This window comes from Sceloporus occidentalis, unplaced genomic scaffold, assembly GCF_023333645.1.
Source record: "Sceloporus occidentalis isolate IW3139 unplaced genomic scaffold, rSceOcc1.0.p SCAF_19, whole genome shotgun sequence".
NCBI classification, from domain to species: domain Eukaryota; kingdom Metazoa; phylum Chordata; class Lepidosauria; order Squamata; family Phrynosomatidae; genus Sceloporus; species Sceloporus occidentalis.
The window spans coordinates 7,570,916-7,587,994 of record NW_028316999.1 but is presented as its reverse complement, the minus strand read 5'-3'; the positions used below and the strand labels follow the sequence as shown (position 1 = coordinate 7,587,994).

Genomic DNA, 17,079 nt, shown 5'->3' with positions numbered 1-17,079 from the left:
TGTTGCTGAACACATATTGGGGTGTTGTTTGACAGTGGCATATACCAGCACCTGTATATCTATAACTAAAGTACAATTTGTGTGGAAAAAAAAAAAAAAATTACTATTACAAAGTTTGACAAAGTGTAGTTGTATAATTGGTGCATGGAAAGGGTTAAAATAACAGCATTTGGAATACCCTGGGGTGTCTAGTTTTCAAAAATATATGGTTTGAATGGGTTAAATTGAGTTAACCGGCTTCAAAGATGTTCCAAAGAGGAGATGGAGGCAGACTGACCAGATTTGTTAAAAAAGATTTGGAAATCATAAAACGCTGCTTGTACTTATTGCCCTATAACTTACAAAAAACAGCAAAAAAACATAAAAACATTGGGTATTTCTAAACTCAGGACAAGTAGTAGAATCTATTTAGCTAGTTTTTTTACTTGCTTTTTTAGGTGAGTAAAAGATTTTTCAAATAAAAGTCATAAAATGTGTTTTTTTTTCAATTTTTCACCATGTTTTTTAAATTTTTTTATAGTAAATAAGATGATACGATCAAAATAATGGTATCTGAAGAAAGCCCATCTTGTCCTGAAAAAAACAATATATAACTTATGTGGGTACACTAAATGGGTGAGGAGAAAATTACAGCTGAACACAAGCACCACAAAAGTGTCAAAACAGCCTCGGTCCCACAGGGTACAAAACGAAAAATGAGCCCGGTCCTTAAGGGGTTAAAATGGGAGAAAATAGATACATCACATTTTGCAAACTCCATGAACCATTCTAATTTTGAAAAGATATATGATAATATTGAAAACGTCCTAGCTACTTCTTATGAAACATCTCATAATTTGTCTACTAAAACTCTTCACAAGGATGAAGGACAAGATTATAGTGACACAAATATCAGAAGAGAGGACTCATCTAAAATGAAACAGGAGAAACAAAGTGTGGATACCATGCTAGTGGAATCGCAGCAAACCACTAGTTCCAAAAATACTGAAGATACTTCTCAAGAAAAAGTAAAATATAAAACAAGCGACAAACATGTTTTAGCTTTTGGATCAGCAATGCCAAAAGAGACCCTGGAAGAACTAAAAAACCTACTCAAGGAGAGCCCATTAATTACCAGCAACAACAAATTTAGTCCCAAACACAGTACATACATAGCCCATATACATCTACCAAAATCTGGTGAGAATGCAGTTGTAAAATCAGGTTTAACTTTTGAAACATTCCGGCCAAATGTGGAAAAGCATATTCCAAGACTACACTTGATAAAAAATTGTGAAGCAATCCAACCCATGGAAACTACAAATGATAAAATTTCAACAGGATTCCAACAGTCCCAGGAAGAGAAAGAAACTGTACAGCCAATTAATTTAACCAAATCATTATCACAAGATAAATCAAGTACAGCAACTGGAATACCTTTTGACATTGGCCCAGGTGATTTTACTGGTAAGCTTAGAAATCATAGAGTTTCAAAGAGTTAAACATAAGCATACCTTTTAATTGTTGTTTAAGTTAATTTAACTTTCGCAGTATCAGAGGGGTGAGAAATGAGTTACAGCATCTCCAAGCATTCCTTAACAAGGGGAAGGGTGGCACCTTTCCCAGTAGGTGTGTAAAACCAAGTGGCCCCTGGACCCTTCTCCTCACTCTAACTTATGCACAGACCAACACATACTCTTACTTCAACATACAGACATACTCACTGTAACACAGAAACACACAATCACTCACCTTTCACGGTCAGCCTTTCCCAGGCAACGCACACATGGCTCAGACTTTGTGTTGCCTTGCCTAATAATAAGTAAATATAAAAAAGGATTTGAATTAACCAGGGGGAGAGCTGAGAGAGTGGGCCCATATGGCTATATTGATTTTCCTTATTATTGACTCATGATTTAATGATAATTAAATGGGTTTGTTTAGTTATAAAACTGTATATTGTAGGTTTTTTAAAAATAATCAATAATCACAGGCAACTATATTTAATCTGCGATTAACTTAAATGATTACTGTACTGTTAGGCCCATGCCTCCAATTGCACTGACCTGAATATGCAGCTTGTTTGCTGTTCTTACATCATATGATGTAATTGTGCAGAGCAGCCTGCAGGGTTTCACATAACCAAGCAGCTTGCAGAAGCACACTGCATACATTTTCCATATTATCAGTCTGCAAGATAAGTTCTTCTGATCTCAACTGGCCCATTGGTACATGGGTTATACAATAGAATAGTGCAAATGGATCAAAAATAATTCGGACAAATTCTCCCTTTTTATTTTTTGGTCCATTAATTTTCAGACAAGGACTATTCAGTCATTTCATATAGCTGAATATTCTTATTAATAAACTGCTTTGCATTAAAGGATACAGCATCCCCTTATGCAAATAACTCTACAGCACTGCCTTGTTTCTATGACGATGTCCATTTTGTTTTGTTAACAAATCCATTGTAATTAGTTTGTTGTTTATATCCCTTTGCTTCGTGTTTGTTTCTGAATAACTTTTTTTGGATATATATTGTAAAGTAGAATGTCCAAAATTAACAATTGCACACCAATCACCACCTTTTTAGCCCGGTGCCAAGTAGCTGCAACAGCAAATCATAAAACATCCAAAAATAGTTACCGGCACTCCAGGGTCTTCTTTAACCCCTTGATGACAATTGCCGGTCCGGGCACGTCACCGAAAATTGTGACGATTATGACAATTGACGTGCCAGGACCGGCACGTCTTTAAATGGGTGAAAAAATCGATCCGTGATCGATTTTTTCACTCAAACGGTGTTGCTCTAATGCCTCGACATCGAGGCATTGAGCAACACCAAAAAAAACATTCCCGGCCCCCCCCGATAGCTCCTAGGAGCAAATAAAACATGGCGGCACCCGCCGCCGAAAAACGGGTTTAGGAAGCGATCGCGAGTCGCTTCCTTTGCTTAGCTGGTGTTGCTAAGATGCCTCAGTATCGAGGCATCTTTGCAACACCTGTTTAGCAAAGGAAGCGACCCGCGATCGCTTCCTAAATGCTTAACTTACCTTCCCGGTACCGGCGTCTTCAAAACACACGCGGTGTTTCAAGATGGCGGCGCCCATCAAGCCGGGGGCGGAGCCTGCTGTCATCATCGGGGGGGGGGTGTTGCTGGATGTCATGGACATCCAGTGAATAACACCCCTAGTGGTCAGATCACTCATAAGAGTGATCATGATCTGCCTCCCTCCTTCACTTGCTTCTAGTGAGGGAGAGAGACAGATCAGTGTGTTTTCAGGTATTCTCAATAATATATATATATATTGATCCAAAGGCTCTTATAAGAGCCACCCATTTAATATTAACCCCTTTATTGCCATTGATCACTGCATAAACAGTGATCTTGCATAGTGGCAATTGTTTTTGGGGTTCTTTTTTTTTACATTTTTTTTTACTTTTATTTTTTTTTGTACTTTTTTTTTAGGGTTTTTTAAAATTTTTTTATTAGAGCCATTAACCCTTTCCTTCCCCACTATTTTTGCTGCAATTGTTGCCATGCAGCGGTATACGGCTGAGGAGGCATGTTCCAAATTTGGCCCTTTTGCCCCCAAACAATCTGACAAACCCATGCATGTGGGGTATCAATGTACTCAGGAGATGTTGCTGAACACATATCGGGGTGTTGTGTGACAGCAACAACATACCAGGAGCTGTAATTTTACACCTGAAGTACAAAGTATGTTTAAAAAACAGCAAAAACAATTACTATCACAAACTTTGACAAGGGTTGGTGGTAGGATTAGTGCATGGAAAGGGTTAAACTATCAGCATCTAAAATACCCTGGGGTGTCTAGTTTTCAAAAATATATGGTTTGGTGGGGTAAATTTAATTTGCTGGCTTCAAAGATGCCCCAAATACCACATGGAGACAGAATTACCAGATTCAGAGAAAAATGGTTTTGAAATAGCAAAACGCTACTTGTACTTATTGCCCCATAACGTGTAGAAGAAAGCAAAAAAACATAAAAACATTGGGTATTTCTAAACTCGGGACAAATAGTAGAATCTATTTAGCAGGTTTTTTCAGTAGTTTTTTATGATGAATAAAAGATTTTTCAAATAAAAGTGAGAAAATTTTTTTTTTTTTCAATTTTTCGTCATATTTTATTATTTTTATTATAGAAAATTACATCATATATAAAAAATTATGGTGTCTGAAGAAAGCCCTTCTTGTCCTGAAAAAAACAATATATAACTTGTGTGGGTTTAGTAAATGGGTTAAGAGAAAATTACAGCTAAACACAAACACCGCAGAAACGATAAAACAGCCATTGTCACGAAGGGTACAAAAAATAGAATCAGCCTTTGTCACGAAGGGGTTAAATAATCACTCCAGAAACTGCAGTTTTCCAATCAATGTTTCAGTCTATTTATTAGACTTTCATCAGGACATGTCAGAAAAGCAGTGTGAATCGTATTTATAGCAAGAAATATCATCAACAAGACCTACCACACCTGTAGTGCTCGAGGTATTCAAGCCCGGCGTGTACCATTCCCAGATACGCATGTGCATAATATCAGCAATGCTTCCGGGTCTCAGACACACTGTGTGAGCTCCGGATCGTCATGGCAACGTTTCCATTTACTCTGCATAATACGTGTCTCATATGCCGGTAAGTAAACCTCTTATTTGTGCCTTTATATTTGTGTATATAATGCTGTACTCCTGTATACAGGATCAGCAGTGATAAATTTGTGAATAAATATACATAAAAAAGACAAAATTATAATGATTAGACAATGTTGTAAAGAATAGTGGATATCTGTATTATAAAATTAATAAATAAATATGTGAATGTGTGTATATATTCTGATTATATATATGTGTGGATTAACAATATACTGTTTTAGATCTGCAATCTGATCTCTAAAGTGTTGTAACAACTCGTACATTTGAACTGCAACTAATCTGCATACTATGTATCTCCTGTGCCGATCTGTGAATCCCTTAATTGTACTTTAGTGTGTATATATGGAGTGCTTTATTCATGTATACCACATCTACTATAATCTTAAAAAATAAAAAATATCAAGAAAGAAAAAACAGATCTAATTTTAGACCCTCTCTCTAATCTCCAGGTCGTCATGACAACGCATACCTTTAAACTGCAGTGAATCTGCATGATGCGTGTCTCCTGTGCCAATATGTGAACCTCTTATTTATACCTTTACATATATATATATATAGAGTGCTTTCTGTGTGTGTACAGAATCACCTGAGATGTATATATTAGAAAATACAGAATATCAAAACAAAAAACTTAATATATATACTAAAATAAAAAATAGTGAATGTGTAGAATATATAATCACATAATATATATGTTAATGTGCTTATGTAAATATGTTATAGCTACATGTATATGTATCAATTATAATATATAAAAGAACCTATAAATAATTATATGTTTAACCCAAATGTGTTGAAAACCCAAAATCATGTGAAAAAAACATTCATATAAATATGAATAAATAATGTGATCATGTACCAAATAATAAATAAATGAATTAGTGCTATTTTGTGTAAAATCATCTTATTGCCTGATGCTGTATGTCTATTGATTAGAACACTAAATAATCATTAACCATTAAAATAATGCACTACATAACACATTATAAAATTATTCAAAACATATCAAAAAATATCGAAAAATACTTAACATTTTTCTAAACCTCAGCATATATACCAATTCCATCAAATTAATCTCTCAAACTGCTATATCTGAGAACTAAGTTAACCCCTTCGAGACAAAGGCTGATTTTACTTTTTGTACCGTTTGTGACAATGGCCTTTTTAACATTTCTGCGCTGCTTGTGTTTAGCTGTAATTTTCTTCTTTCCCGTTTACTGAACCCACACACATTAGATATTGTTTTTTTCAGGACAAGAAGGGCTTTCTTTAGATGACATTGTTTTGATTGTATCATATTATTTACTATTAAAAAAATTATAAAATATGGTGAAAAATTTAGAAAAAAATGACTGTTTCTAACTTTTAGTTGAAAAATCTTTTACTCATCTATAAAAGGCAATGAAAAAACCTGCTAAATAGATTCTACTATTTGTCCTGAGTTTAGAAATACCCAATGTTTTTATGTTTTTTTTGCTTTTTTCTACCCATTATGGGGCAATAAGTACAGGTAGCGTTTTGCTATTTCAAAGCCATTTTTTCCAAATCTGGTAATTCTTCCCCCCATGTGCCATTTCGGGTATCTTTGAACCCGGCCAATGCAATTTACCCCATCAAGTCATATATTTTTGAAAACTAGACAGCCCAGGGTATTCCAAATGCTAGTATTTTAACTCTTTCCATGCACCATATCTACCACCAGTCTTTGTCAAACTTTATGGTAGTCATTTTTTTGCATTTGTTTTGTCATACACATTTTACTTCAGGTATGAATTAAAATGTTCTAGTTTATGTCACTATCACAAAACACCCCAATATGTGTTCAGCAACATCTCCTGAGCGCAGCGATACCCCACATGAATGATTTTGCCTGGCTGGGGGCAAAAGGGCCACATTTGGGGCATGCGCATTTTTCAATGTTGAACTTTGGCATTTGGGGATCCACTGCCCATGCCCTATTTGGTACATCTTTGAGCCGGGCCATTTCAGTGTGCCCAATAAACCCATATATTTTTGAAAACTAGACACCCCAGGGTATTTCAAATGCTAGTATTTTAACTCTTTCCATGCACCATATCTACCACCAGTCTTTGTCAAACTTTGTGGTAGTCATTTTTTTGCATTTGGTTTTCCACACACATTTTAATTCAGGTATGAATTAAAATGTTCTCGTATATGTCACTATCACAAAACACCCCAATATGTGTTCAGCAACATCTCCTGAGTACAGCGATACCTCACATGAATGATTTTGCCTGGCTGTTTTGGGGCAAAAGGGCCACATTTGGGGCATGCGCTTTTTTCAATGTTGAACTTTGGCATTTGGGATCCACTGCCCATGCCCTATTTGGTACATCTTTGAGCCAGGCCATTTCAGTGTGCCCAACAAAACCATATATTTTTCAAAACTAGACACCACAGGGTATTTTAAATGCTGGTATTTTAACTCTTTGCATGCACATATTTTACCACCAGCATTTTTTCAAAGTTTGCAGTAATATTTTTGTGTGTGTATTTTTCCCACACACACCTACTTTATGTATGAATTTACAGCTCCTGGTATATGCCGCTGTCACACGACACCCCATAATGTGTTCAGCAACATCTCCTGAGTGCAGTGATACCCCACATGCATGGGTGTGTCATTTTTTGGGGGAACTAAAAGGCCACATTTGGTACGTGTGCATTTTTCTAATTGGAAATTAGATGTGTGGCCATCCTTCCCCCCGTGTTAATTGGGACGTTGTTGAACCTGGCCCATTCAATTTACCCCATCAAATCATACATTTTTTAAAAGTAGACACCCCACGGGCATTTAATATGCCAGTATTTTAACTCTTTCCATGCGAGAATTGTTTTAAGCTAATATGCTAATTTTAGGACTTGCTCACAAAAATATATTTTTTATATATATATATATTTTTTTTTTATTATTTTTTTTTAAAAAAAATTTAACATTTTTTTTCAACTTGGAGGTTCCCCTGATAGTGACATCAGTGGGAAATGATTTTTACATTTTACTGTTTTTTTACAATTTTTTTCTAATTATTATTAATTTTATTTTATTTTTTAATTTATTTTTACTAATCACACTGTGATTAGAAAGCTGGGCTCCATTGACTTGCATGGTGAATGCAGTACCTGTATTCAACCTGCAAGTGGAGCCAAAGTTCTCTAGATGGTCTGGACCATCTAGCGAACTTTTAAAATTTGTGGTTCCTGTTACAGGACGGCGGCCATTTTCCTTGATGGCGAAGATTGCCGGCAGCTGCGGCTGTGACCGCTCTCCGGAGCGGTCACAGCCCATCAAAAGGTTAGTGTTTGGTGTCGCTGGATGCCTCCTGATCGAGGCATTCCAGCGACACCATTTAAGTTTAGGAGGCGATCGTCGGACATTTAAACTCCTGGCGCCAGAGCTGCTGCGGTATGCGTTAACCCCGTATTAACCCCTTATAAAAAAACGAACACGAAGAATGTCCACGAATATTCACCCGAAGAAAAGACAGGAATGGGCGAATATTCGCGGAATATGAACATTTATTTTTTTTGCCAAAGACGAACACGAAGAGCCCCCTGGTGCCCAAATACACCAAATATTGGTAATTTCCTTTTTCCTCAAAGTAAACTCAAAGCACAAATTACTCTAACTTAGGAAAGAATACTTTTTTAAAGGTCTTGAACTTTAACCCCTTAATGACAATCCACGTGGTAGCGTAATTTGCTGTTGATCGCGGTGTTTTCGCCACGATCGGCGGCATCACGGTTTTGTAGACCTTCCCATCGCCGTAATTGACGGCGATCGGCGGTTTAAACAACAGACCAGTGATGCAAACACGCCCCGAGCCAGGTGCAAATCTGGTCTGTCAATCACGCCCCCCGAGCCGGTTGTGATTTAAATAGTAAAAAAAAAAATAATTATATATATATATATATATATGGTAACATGTAAAAATAATTCCCCACTGTCACCAAAAAAAGTGCAAATTATGTGTGTGTATGTATATATATATATATATATATATATATATATATATATATATATATATATATATACACACACACATTTTTTTTATGAGCAAGTCCTACAATTAGCCCTATATCTTCCCAAAAAAATTCCGGCATTGAAAGAGTTAAAATATTGGCATTATAAATGCCCATAGGGTGCCTAGTTTAAAAAAATTCATGATTTGATGTGGTAAATTAAATTTGCCGGCTTCAAAGATGTCCCAAATATGGGACGTGGGCACAGACTGACCAGATGCCTAAATGGCAAAAAAATACACACCTCACAAAGGTGGTCTTTAACCTCCCAAATAATCCAACAATCCATCACTGGGGTATCACTGCGCTCAGGAGATGTTGCTGAACACATATTGGGGTGTTGTTTGGCAGTGACATATACCAGGAGCAGTAAATTCATACCTGGAGTACAACATGTGTGAAAAATGAGTTTGACAAAGGCTAGTGGTAGAATTAGTGCATGGAAAGGGTTACAATACGAGCATTTGAAATACCTTGGGATGTCTAGTTTTCAAAAATATATGGTTTGATGGGGTAAATTGCATTGACCAGCCTCAAAGATACCTGAAATAGCACATGGGGCAGAATGACCAGATTTGGGGAAAAATGGTTTTGAAATAGCAAAAGCTACTAGTACTTATTGCCCCATAATGTGCAGAAAAAAGCATAAAAACATTGGGTATTTCTAAACTCCAGACAAATAGTAGAATTTATTTAGCAGGTTTTTTCATTCGTTTTTGCAGATGAGTAAAAAACATTTCTAAGAAAGTGGGGAGAAAGGATCTAAAGAAAGCCCTGTTTGTCCATAAAAAAACAATATATAATATGTGTGGGTGCACAAAATGGGAAAGAAGAAAATTACAGCTAAACAGCCATTGTCCCAAGAGTCATTGTCCCAAAATGTACTACGAGTAAGAAACAGTCTTGTCATAAAGGGGTTAATTTAGAGGTTCTATTGTATTAGTGCTCAATATTGTCTTGGGCTATAACATTTCAAAACATTTTATGACACATTAGTTTTATAACAACATGTCAGCTGATTTCCCAGACTTAATTAGCCCACAGCATGTACAACTCAAGTTTTCTTTGTAGAAACTGATCAAAGTAGCAGTTTGAATTTAGCAGTATTGAATGGCAATACCTTGTTAACCCTTTGTGTGTGGTTTTTTTTTTAGGAAAAAGCAATAAGTGGTGTTTATATGCCGAGAAGTTACCTAGAATTAACCACAAATCCAAAGGATAATGAAGTAGACCACATAAATGAAGCACATTTTAATAGTGATATTATTCTGAAACCAGATATTAAAACATTCAGGATCCTACCCTGGGCATATAAAACAGGAAGAGTTATTTGTGATTCATATACTGATTTGGGGGATCCTCTTTTAACCTCTCCAAGATATGTATACAAGCAACTGCTTAATCAACTCCAAGAAAGTGGTTTTTCACTGTGCTGCTTTTACCTATGAATTTTGCATTTTTGGTGTTGCTGAGATTATAAATTCTAAGACCATAGCTTTCCCTGCTGCAACTTTAATGACAGACCATGACCAATTATACATGCTAGAGCTGTTTGATGGAATGTATTATACAGGTGGAAGTATTGAAAGCTTTTCATCTTCCCACAGGCCTGGGCAAGTGGAGGTGTCCTTTCATCCTGAATATGGACTAACATGTGCTGATAATACATTCACTTTTAGGACTGGCATAAAGGAGGTAGCCAAGAAACATAGCTATATAGCAAGTTTTTATACAGGCAATGAAGGGTTCTGGAATTCTGGTCTTTTATCACATAGCTTGTGGGATTTAAATGGAGCTAAGAATTTATTTTACAATGAATCTCAAGTTCAACAACTCACAGATATTGGGGAAAAAATGGTTATCAGGCCTTCTTCACCACTCCGCAGCACTAAGTTGCTTAGTAGCGCCTGGAATTTCCTGTCGTAAACGTTTCTTAAAGGATGCTAAAGATTCACAAGAAAGCATCTGTGCCACTTGGGGATATAACGACAACAGCTCTGCATATAACATCAAATGCCATGGTCATAATGGCACTTACATTGAAAACAAGTTGGCATCAGCCACAGCAAATCCGTATTTAGTACTTGCAGCCACTGTTGCTGCAGGTTTGGATGGAATTAGGAGAGATCTTGACTTTTCAGACGGTAGAAACAGCAACTCTAGTCTCCACCAAAATGCTCTTTTGGCACTCGAAGAAGATAAATACATGAGAGAAGCACTGGGAGAGGCATTTATACAATATTTTATTGCAATGAACTGTTATGAGCTAGAAACAGAGGAAGCAGACTCAGAGAGAAATACTTTTTTAGAATATTTTATTTAGTACTACATTTACCGTATTTGCGGTTTGCGATTATAAGACGACCTTGATTATAAGACGACCCCCCAAAATCTGAATATTAATTTATGAAAAAAAGAGAAAGCCTGAATATAAGACAACCCTATAGGAAAAAAGTTTTACCAGTAAATGTTAATTCATGTAAACTATGTGAACAATTTTTTTAAATAAAAGCTATGATTGAGAAAAATATTTATTTTATTTCCTTTTTTTTTCCAACCTGCCCCCCCAGTTATGCACATCTGCCCACTGGCTTGCCACTCTGCCCCAGAAATGCCTTATACCCCCTATATGCCACTGTGCCCCATGATATGCCTTTTACCCCTCTAAATGTCACTGTGCCCCATGATATGCCTTTTGACCCCCTATGTGCCACTCTGCCTCCAGAATTGCCTTATACCCCTATATGCCACTCTGGCATTTAGGGGGTTAAAAGGCATATTATGGGGCAGAGTGGCATATAGGGAGGTATAAGGCATTTCAGGAGGCAGAGTGGCGTATAGAGGGTTTAAAAGCCATTTCTGGAGGCAGAGTGGCATTAAGGGGGTTAAAAGGCATTTCATAGAGCACTCTGCCTCCAGAAATGCCTTATGCCCCCCATTTAACACTCCCTCCCCCTCCCTCCTCCAAACTTACTGGAGCTTCTGAGTCCCCGGTGCGTAGTCTGGGCAGCGTGTAGAGCGCTACGTGATTCGTGTAGACAACTTCTGCTGCAGCCGGGAGGAGGTGCGGTTAGCAGCGGGGGTTGTCTATGTCCATCGCGCAGACCTTCCCCGGCTGTCGGAGATCATGGGGAACTCTGATCTCTGACAGCCGGGGAAGGTCTGCGCAGCGGAAGTTGTGTACGCAAATCGTGTAGAGCTCTACACGCTGCCCGGACTAAGCACCGGGGAATCAGAAGTACCGGTAAGTGTGTGGGGGGGTAGAGACAGGAGGATCCAGATCCCCCGCAGCAATGCTGAGGTCTGAGGTCAGAGCATTTGCTCTGGAAAAAACCTTGTCTTATAATCGAGCAAATACGGTATTTAAAAAATAAAATAAATAAACATATCTATTAGAGGTAAAATATTGGAATATATGTTTTCAGAGAAATGTATTTGGGATTCCCTGTTATAATGAATACCATTGGCAACATTTAAAAAAATCTTATAAAGTTTGACTTCCGTTACTGCTGTTCCTTTTTTTAAAAAAAAAGCTAGTACTTTGAAATACAGAAATGTTCAAAAGAGAAATTAATGTAGAATAATAAACATTGAGATGAACATTTTACAAATCTTTACAAAGGCATATTTACTAACAACCAAAGTTGTCAGTTGAGTTACAAAGGTAACTAAAATCTACTTATCTAGTAGACTTGAACAACTTAATTTGTTTACAAATCACGTTAAGCCAAGTGCTGTCAAACTGGGTAATTTGAATGTCCTGTCATGTTACCATTGAATTAAGCTTGACTGCTGGTAATGGAGCTTTGATTTTGGTGAGTTTAAATCCCTTTTGAACTTGACTAGCATGTTAACTCAAGTTGGCAACTCTACTGCAATTCTTTTGCAAGAAAAGTTAAGCTTGCGCTGTACAATGCACAATTAAATCTTATGATCTCCTGCAAACTCTTTATATTCTTTATTTAAAAAATATTAAACAGTTATATCAAAAAAGTTTTTAAAAAATTCTATCATCCCATCCCATCTGTCCTATAATACATTTTAAAAAGCATTTTCCAGCCCCCTACATACAGCACAGCCGTTGTTAATGTTGTAAAGGACTATTGTAGCTGGAAATGGCTGATTTTATATCTTCTTAGGAGTACAGAGGCATCACGCTTGTGTTCCAATGGCACGTTGTGTTCGCTAATCCAAGTTTAAGTATAAAAGGCTAATTGATCATTAGAAAACCCTTTTGCAATTATGTTACATTCTCCATTTTAAAGTGACTCCAAACTTTTGAACAGGAGTTTATATAAGCTTGTTGGATATCCAGTTACAAAATCATGGGCATTAATATGTACAGTGGATATAGAAAGTCTACACACCCCTGTTAAAATGCCAGGTTCTTGTGATGTTAAAAAATGAGACTCAGCTGGAACTGGGGCCATAGTCAGGGTGGAGGGAATTATGAACAGTTCCAAATACCAGGCAATTTTGGCACAAAACCTTCAGGCGTCCGTTAGGAAGCTGAAGATGAAGTTCACCTTTCAGCACGACAACGACCCAAAGCACACATCCAAATCCACAATAGCATGGCTTCACCAGAAGAAGATTAAAGTTATGTTATGGCCCAGCCAGAGCCCAGACCTGAATCCAATTGAACATCTGTGGGGGGATCTGAAGAGGGCTGTGCACAGGAGATGTCCTCGTAATCTGAAAGATTTGGAGCGCTTTTGCAAAGAAGAGTGGGCAAATATTGCCACGTCAAGATGTGCCATGCTTATAGACTCCTACCCAAAAAGACTGATTGATGTAATAAAATCAAAAGATTCTTCAACAAAGTATTAGTTTAGGGTGTGCACACCAGGTTATTGTGGGTCCCCCCTCAAAGATTTCAGTTTGTTTTGCAATTGAATTGTTCACGTTATAGGTCACATTAAAGGTGGAAAAAGTTCTCACATGATTCATCTTTGTCTCATTCTTTAACATCACAAGAACCTGGCATTTTAACAGGGGTGTGTTGACTTTTTATATCCACTGTAGTTGGTATCTGCTTTTGCAGCTATAAAAACATCCACTATTGTTCCTCTGGGAAGGGTTTGCACAAGGTTTTGGAGTGTATGTGTAGGAATTTGCACCAGTTTTGCCAAAAAAGCATTTGTACCTCATTCATAGACGAGAAGGCCTTGCTTGCAATCTCCGTTCCGGTTCATCTCAAAGGTGTTCGATGGGTTTGAGTTCAGGGCTCTGCGGCTGGTCAAGTTCTTCCACACCAAACCCATCCAACTATGTCTTTAAAACCCTTGCTTTATGCACAGGGGCACAGTCATATTGGAACAGGAAAGGACCTTCTCTAAACTGGTGCTACAAAGTTTGAAGCATATGGTTGTCTGAAATGATAAGATATTGAACATGGAGTCTCTTATCAGCCCAGAATTAGGGTATACAGCCAAAATTCAGAGAAATTGAGAATATGCTGCAGTCCACGCAATCACTGAAAATGTAATACTTTCAGATTTTGGGATCTAGGAACCTATAACCCGATAAACACTGTGAACTGTGTTTGAGATGTTTTTTTTTAGATGCTTTTTGAGCCCAATAGAACCCTGTGAAGACTCCTAGCAGCATTCTTTGAGCAGCAGGCTTCATGAAAAGCAATGGCTTCAATGCCTATAACTCATGTCAATCAATAAAATGAATTGAATCCAATTAAAATACAAAATAATTAAGCCAAAACTTGTAGTATAGGTATAAAGGAGAATGTCAGCTCTGAGGCAAACATCAAAGATGTACTTTACATACATAAATTAACTTCTCAGTTTATAAAAAAAATCTGTATAAATGTATAATTTTTGACTGTTTTGCTGCCCAATGAGATAAGTGTAAGAGGGATCTCTGGTCTCCCCAGGGGCATACCTAGAGAATTTTGCACCCGGGGTGGATCCTGTATGTGACACCCCCCCACACACACACTCAAAATTAATGTTGGCAGGAATATTTATTTCACAAATTTTGTATGTCAACTGGAAAAAATAGAAATCTGGAAAAAAAATGTATTAATCAAATTATTAATTTAAACAAATAACATTTACTGAACAGATATGGTACAGCGTAATTCCCACCACTATACACTGAGACAGACATTGACGGTAGTGCAGTATAACCCCTATTACTAAATACTAAGCCAGACATTGACGTGGTAGGCCTCTACCCTTAAAACATCCTGTCTGTGCTACCGCTGCCCATTTAGCAGCCTGCCTGTGCCACCGCTGCCCCTGAAGCAGCCTGCCTGTGCCACCGCTGCCCCTGAAGAAGCCTGCCTGTGCCACCGCTGCCCCTGAAGCAGCCTCCTTGTGCCGCCGCTGCCCCTGAAGCAGCCTGCTTGTGCCAAGTCTGCTCCTGAAAACAGCCCGTCTGTGCCACTGCTGCCCCTGAAGCAGCCTGCCTGTGCCACCTCTGCCCCTGAAGCAGCCTGCCTGTGCCACCTCTGCCCCTGAAAAGCCTGCCTGTGCCTTTGCTGCCCCTGAAACAGCGTGCCTGGGCCAAGTCTGTCCCTGAATCAGCCTGCCTGTACCACTTCTGCCCCCTAATCAGCCTGCTGTGCCACCTCTGCACACCCCCTTACCTCTCTTACAGATTTCACTGGTCCGGGGGCCGGCCGAGCATCACCGGAGGGCCGTGCAGACCTCTAAGCGCCCTGACGCCCGCCTAACGCGGGCCTGCAGCTTACTGCTGTGGCGCCCATGTACTGTAAGAGGAAACTCTTTTCCAGCCCATGTTCTACGCTCCCACTGCGCGGGAAAAGAGTTTCCTCATACAATGCGTGGGTGCCACAGCAGTAAGCTGGGTGTCTGCGTTATCTTCATAGGTGGAGCATAGGATATTATGTCACATCTGGACACTCAGCAGTAAGGATGGCGGCTGAGAAAATATATCACAATATACATGGGTATAGATTTTAATTGAAATTTTATTTCACCTTCGTCTAGATCAATACACTTTTGGATCTCTTGAAAATCACTAAATGATTTGTAAATTAGCTTCATCATAGCTTACTAAATGTTACCTTGTTTCTAATGCATATATACTGTACCTCATCGTGAGCCCTTAAGAGAAGTTGGGTACTACCTAACTTTTTTTTATCAAGTAGACACATTTTCTGGAACTTAGCTATAGTTATATAGGATATATTTTATTAATTTCCCTAAAATACTTGAATGCTTTAGTGAAGTATTTAAAACAGATATTTTCATTTTAGGAAGTGTGAAGGGCATAACTGGAATTACCGTTATAGATCTATACCTCTCTCTTTATTATAAATTATATGCAGCAAATGTTTAAACTGACCAGTGTTACAGTATTGCACCAGGATTCACATATAATAATATAAAAATCTGCACTGCAGTGGTTACTTACAAAGAAAAAACAGTACTACAACCAATACAATTCCTGGTAGCATGTACTGTATGTGGCTAGAACATGTTCTCTCCATATACACTTGTGCTCAGTCATGGGTCATTAAGCTGTATGATTTAAAAGGCCATGTTCTGTCTGTATGCAATTCAATATGAAAACTGGTTATGTTCACTCTGGGAAATACAGAACTGATCTACTTTTTGTATGATCTATTTATTACAGTTCAGTCTAACTCAACTGTTTATGTACATTTAAAAAAAACATGTTTGCTAGTAAAGTGAGTGAATACGTAATGGACAAATAATTTCAAATAATGCAGTGAAAGGTTGAGTTCATTGAAAATTAAAGAGGGTGAAATAATTCTATAAGTCACTATAGAGAAACAAATCCACATACACTCTAGTGAGCAGTAAAAAAAAAAAATGTTTATGCATACAGCATACATATTTTCTTTGCTTCAGCAACTTTTAGTGCTTTGAAGCAATCATGCCTCTCTTACCACAGCTAAAAACAACTATCATAATAGAGACAAAGTCTCTAGTTAATACAATCACCCATCTGTGTGCCATCACCATGAAGATGTTGGACTTTAGAAAACGGAGAGTATATCAAGATGTCATCCAGGTACACCACCATGAACACATCAAGAATATCTTTGAAAACGTCATGGAGAAAATGCTGGAACGTAGCAAGGGCATAACCCGAAAGGCATGACCCTGTACTCAAAATGTCCATATCGGCCACTAATCTTCTTCCGAGATGTGCACTAGATTGTAGCTTTGCATAAATAAAGTTTAGTTAACTGAACACCTTAGCAGAGCAAGCCCTTTCCAATAAATCAAGTCTGAGTGGGTATTGTTTCTTAATTATTCAGTTTAATTAATGGTAGTCAATACAAGGGCATAAAGAGCCATCTTTCTTCTCAACAAACAAGATACTATCTACGGATGGAGAAGTGGAAAGTTGAATAAATGGATTTTGTAGCT

At 37.8% G+C, this 17,079-nt stretch overlaps 1 pseudogene; it reads left to right on the top strand.

Annotated features, from left to right (window-relative positions):
• Positions 1-758: 758 nt before the first annotated feature.
• On the top strand, positions 759-11,018 carry LOC149302369 (lengsin-like; annotated as a pseudogene).
• Positions 11,019-17,079: the final 6,061 nt, after the last annotated feature.